This window comes from Alligator sinensis, unplaced genomic scaffold (assembly GCF_000455745.1).
Source record: "Alligator sinensis unplaced genomic scaffold, ASM45574v1 scaffold572_1, whole genome shotgun sequence".
NCBI classification, from domain to species: Eukaryota; Metazoa; Chordata; order Crocodylia; family Alligatoridae; genus Alligator; species Alligator sinensis.
The window spans coordinates 899896-905967 of NW_005842288.1; positions in this window are offsets into that span (position 1 = coordinate 899896).

The following is a 6072-nucleotide window of genomic DNA, read 5'->3' on the forward strand; positions in this document are numbered from 1 at the left end:
AGCATCGCACGCTTAAGTGTGGCATTAGTCCAATTAATGTCACTGTCTTGCAGCATGGTGATGTGCTGTTGATATGAAGGATACTTCTCTGTATGCCTTCTTGATTGTAAGCTGATTTAGAAGCACTGTCACATAGTTTAAAACCAAATGTGAGGTTTTGGGGGGGGGGGGGGTGGGAGAGGAGACAACAGTCTTCATAAATGTTAACATGAGTAACTTATGTGAAAACAGCTTCTTTTGTGCTGGTTCCAGCAAGTCATAAATGATGGCTCTAACCAGAGTTGTCTAGTTTTTGTTTTCCAATGATTTTTGGGTAGGAAAACTAAATGAACAGGATAAATGACTCTAGTTCTTTCACTGCTGGCACCTCTTGCTGAGATTGTGGATTCCTTTCCATTTTGTTTCTTTTGTTTTTGCTTTCTGGCACCTTCAGGGTCAGGGATGTTTTGCTTCCCAAGAAAATCAGAAAGACCAAAGTACTTGGGCATTATTAAAATCAACAAATTTATTTTTTTAAAGGTGAAACTTGTCCTCAATGATGCCTCTTATTTAGATTAGCAGTGTCAGTTGTATGACCCATGAGCCAGATACAGCCCTTGCAGCTGTATGATCCAGCCTGTGGGGCTCAGACTGACCCCAAATGTTGCATTCAGCTTGTGGAGCCAGACTGATGTGCAGGTTGGAACTAGTACTATAGGTGCTACACAGCCTGTGGGGTTGGCACAGCTTGCACGCTGCTTGCAGCACCCCCAGACCATTCCCAGAGCATTGGCTTCTGGGTTGGTTCAGATCAGGCCATGCTGCAGCCAGTGTGCAGGGCTAGCCTAGTGGGGTGCCATGTGCTGTGAACAGCATGCGTAGCCAGTTCAGCTCTGCATACCTCCTGCAGCATACACCTGCCCTGTCCAGGTCTTGCACTGCAGGGAGTGCACAAAGCCAACACAAGGCACATGCTGTGTCCCACTGGACCAGCCCTATGTGATGGCTGTGGCATAGCCCAATCCAGACCAGCCCCCTAGGCCACATGCAGCACCCGCACATGACCTGCAGTGCAAGTCCCCAATCAGGGCTGGCACATGCTGCACATAGACCAGGGGCTGGCATGGAAACCATGCTACATGTGGCCCTCCAGAAATGGCAAGGCTGATCCAGCCTGCAGACCAGCTCCCCAGCACTTACCTGGCTCACAGGTCCAAGTGAGTTTTACACCTCTGGTTTAGATACTTGAGGAATATGAATATTGATAACATTCTAAAATCGGAGCAAATCAACACAAGCCAAGAATAAAGATATTTCAGTTTTTAGACTTGGCTCAGCAAACAATTTAAGCAGTTCTTAAGGCAATCCCTAATTGGAAAATTAGTGATAGTACTGCAAAGCACCTGGTTGTACAGTGATGCATGTGGTAATCTCTGTAAACAACTGATGTGAGTAAACCAGTTCCTATGAGGTCATTTTTATATTCAACAGATCTTAAAGAATTGTGGAAGGTATAATGATATTTAGGCTTTTATAAAACTCAATGTGATCTGTTTTCTTTGCAGTCTGGAAGATTTGACACATTTGTGTTAGAGACAGAAGTATTTAGAAGTATTATCTGAAAAAGGCTGATCTTGGAAGCAAGTGAAAGTTTGAAACATGTTTACTAATTGTGTCCCATCTCTGAGGAGTCATCTGGTTTGGATTTAATTCTGCATCTTCCTTCATATTAAGCAAGGGACTCCAGATTTGGGGATCTTGAAAGCAAAGCAGGATTAGAGCCCCTATTTTAGTCTCTAGAACAGAACTTTCTATCCCTTTTTTTTCCTAGACCTGAGCTTCATTACCCTCTAGAATCCATTTCAGTTGAACCCACATGAGTTACTCTTCATCTAGTACATATCTTGCACAGTTCCTGTGCCTCTTTATTAAACTGTACAGGTAATTATACCTTTGCCTTTTTACATCAAAATGTAGATACCAACTAAAGCAAAGAAACTTGATAAGCCTGGAGAAAGCCACATCATCAGCTCTGTCATCCCACAATCCTTGCCATGAATATTCTCAACTGAGAAGACCTGTCAGTGGGGTAAGGGTATCAGAAGAGGGCACTGAGTTTTGGTCCAGTATCTTCAGAAAGTTATCATTTGACATTAAGTAGTTCAGAATTCCACAGCACACAACACTGCTATAAGCAGTGTTACTGTCACCCTTGCAACTGTCTTTGAGGTTTTCCTGTGACTCAGATTATAGGTGCAGTTTGGTCATGTTGTCTGAACTGCATCCTGTCTACATGCTCCTCTGTGAACATAATACTATGTCAATTACTCTGAATTCCTTGATTGGGCTTCTACCTGTCTTCTGAATCTCTTTTGAATTCCTTGTCCGTATTTTTACAGCTCTGCTTGTTACTGCTTGCCAACCTGTCTCTGCTCTTCTTATTTCTTATCCCTCCTGTACTCCTCTCCTTAGGTCATATCACCTTTTTCTCCTTTCTTCCCCTCAGCTTTGTACCCTTTTCCTTGCTGCCTTAGCTGTCTTCCAGGCCACCTTGGATATTTGAGAAAATGTCACAAAGTCTAGAATGTCATATGGGGGTTGCAGAATCCATCATTAGGTATTCTGTTCTGAACAAATGTCATGTAATCATGTATCAGCAGCAATAGCATGTGACATCTTGTAGGCAACCAGCCATTCACCACTAAAATCAAATAGGAGATGCTCATATACCATTTGCTTCGACTATGTCCTAGACCCAGATCTCCAACTGAAGTCTATCAGCATTTCTATGCACTGCTGAAAATGTTTCTTTGGTCTGGATTTGGACAGATTTGGGTTCTTCTATTCCATGACAATGATGCTGGGACTTTGGCACCAGACAAGGTTCAGCTGAATGTGTCTAGTAAATTTGTCATAGCAGGGGTGCCACAACCTTGGTATCAGAGCTGGTTAGCCAGATAAGACCATAACGTGGATGCTGCCAGTCAGGCACAGAACCGCTTTGGCAAGTGGATCTCTTTAAGTCAATATTGTACTTATAAAACAGCCAGACTTCTTCAACTCTGCCTCAGGAGCCTCGCTAGTAGTCAGCAGGGGTGCTTTGATACAGGGTTGCTGTTTTTGCAGGTTGGTCTTCAAAGTTAATACTGCATCAGTCATTGCCGACTACTCAACTGGATTGAAGGAGCCTTCTTGGCAGCAGAGGTAAGGCAGCTCTCACTCTATGTAGATCTAGGTGATCCCTAGCATGGACAGGCATGTTTCGTCAGACTGAAAAAAAAAAAAAAAAAAAAAAAAAAATTAAAAAAAAGTCTTGTCAAATGACTTTTAATTCACTGAAACCAGAAAATAGCCTGGAAAGGGCTGAACAGAAGAGAATGTCATCTGAACTGCCTCAATCTCTGACAGTAAAGATAAACCCAAGAGCTTTAAGCCATTTCCTGTTTTTATAACCTGATAACCGTGCCTAAGAGGAGAGGCAAGTGGCCCTGACAACCTCTGTTCTTCAAATAATCTGTATCTTAATTCTGAATACTGCACACAGGTCCCACAGGTGGCACTAGGCAGAAACCACTTATAAAAGAGTTTTGCATTATACATATTGTGTCAGTTTGGTGCCTGTGTTTCACCCCAAAGGCAGACAGGAGTTGTCAGTATTGCCTGCACTCTTTAAGGATTACACAAAATCATGTAGCTTTAAAATTCTCAGAGGCCTCCATAAGAGCCACCTATTACTGCTGAGGGAACTTGCTGAATCAATGTGGCTTTGATCACCCTTATAGCATAACACCAAGGCAGTAGGTTCAACACTTGCTTGAACTAGATCACCATTTCTCAACCCGTGGGTCATGACCCAAAAGTGGGTTGTAAGAATATTTCTAAGGGTCACGAGCCTGTGCCAGAAAAACGCACAAAAGTGCAGGTGTCCTCTTGCAGGCTGACAGCATTTCAGTGTGCAAGGGGAAACCTACACTTTTGCAGCATTCCAGCCTGCAAGAGGTTGCTTGGGGAGTGGCCAGGATGCAGCCAGGCTGGGTCATGGGAGCAGCCCCAGCAGTTGGATGAACGTGCAGGAGGGGGAGGGTTGGAGGGCTGGGGCTTAGGGGCTGTAGGTCGGGACAAGCCATTGATCTTGGTAAATGGGTTCTGGTATGGAAAAAGTTTGAGAACCACTGGACTAGATGATCTTGAGGTCCTTCCAGCCTTACTAATCTATGAATTCGACCCTGGTCATGCTCCATTTGTCAGCTAATGTCACCCATGATTTAGGCTCCCCTGGTCCCCTGGTAATTGAGAGGCTATGGCTGTGTATGAGGCTGCAGCTTCAACTATAGTAGTCTTTTCCAGTTGGAGCCTGTGGCTGTTAGTGGCAAATGGTGGCGTTCACCTGTACTGAATTGGGCTCAAAAATGTTTAAAAATCAGAGGTGCTTTAAGATTATGACTGTGATTCACACCCAGGATCAAATTGCTCACCCTGGCCAGATCTGGATGTGAAGATACATGTGGTTTTTGGTGCTGTAAACCTCTTTGTGGCACCAGAAACCACACACCCAGCATGTTAAAATGTGCCCTGCACTGCAAATTTGCTACAGGAAAATCCTGGTAGCGAAAAAAAAACCCAAAAACCCGCACCAAAAAAAGCACAGTGCAAGCTCCAGGACTGTGCTCCAGCAGGCTTGGAGGCTTGGTCCTCCCAGGAGACGTGGTGGCTGCCGGCCAGAGCATCTCTTCTCGAGCTGTCCCCCAGCTCCTCCAACACACGGCGAGCCAGGATGAGTAGGAAAATAGCAGTTTCCCCAAAGTGGGGCATTTTGCCATGCACCAAAGCCCATGTACAGAGGTGTGCACAGCAACAAAAAGCAACACAAATTTGTGCCACTGCTATTTTTGCTGTGGCAAACACACCCCTGCGCATGCATGCTCGTCTGGACATGCCCCCAGTATTAAAAACAAAGGTGTGCTGGGCCCCGATTGTGAACAGTCTGGGTCATAGGAGGAAATGGGTAACGTCATTGTCCTCGGGCTTGTACTAGCACAGCTCTCTACCATTTATTTTGACTTCAGAGGTTTCTGAGGCTGCTGAAACTGTTTCCAGTAGGAAGCAGCTATAGTCATTCAACAAGCCAAGGAACACATTGTTAGTTGAATGGTGGGTGGGAATTTGATTTGTATTGCATGTCACAAAGAATAATGCTGAATATGTTCAGAGTATGGTTACCGATCCTTGGCAAGTAGTTTGATGTAATGCTAATGTGAGGTTTTTTTGTTAAAAAAAGGATTTGATGGCATGGAAGCGTAAGTTAGCAATGACTACACCATTTCTAAAGGTCATGGAAATAAATGTTAATTGCATGATTTAAGGCTGTCTACAGCTTCACATGTTGCTGGATTCTTCCCTACCAATTCCCCTGGTGTGATTTAGGTTGCAGCCACTTGCTTAATAGAGCAAGTGAGCTTACCCATAAACAACTTGACAGAGCTTGAGCTCACCCATAAACATCTGAGCCCACAGCAATTGGCATATCCTACAGATAATACTACAGAGTTCTCCTTTTGATCCCTTGTTATGCTGTTGCAGTAATGGAAGCTGGTGGCTTTGTTTCACTCCTGGTGAAAAAGCTAAGGGAGGGAGAGAGACTTTGGGATAGGTGCAGTCACTGCACACAAGAGGCCTTCATTAGTAAACCTTTGCAGAGAGAAGATTAGTAATGGCCAATCTACTAGTTTGCTGCTGGATACTCAAGTAAAGGAACAGAATCTCCAACTATAAAATGGAAAAGATCTGCCGGTGTATAATGTGATTGTTTTTGCTGCTATTATACCACGTAACACGAGTAGGGAAGCAAAGAACCCACTTAGATGCACTGAGGGGTGAATTTTTTAGAACCTTGTTGACCAACAAAGCCTGACACTTTGACTAGTCCCCCTAATTTTCTTCAATTTCTCTTCAGAAAAGCAATCCCTTTAGACTGACAGAATGCTATTATACAATCCTCTTCACTGGGCTGAATGCAGCTAGCTTGTTGCCACTGTTACCAAGGTAGTTTACTGTTGGCATGATCCTCAGATACTTATTTCCTATCAGTAGATA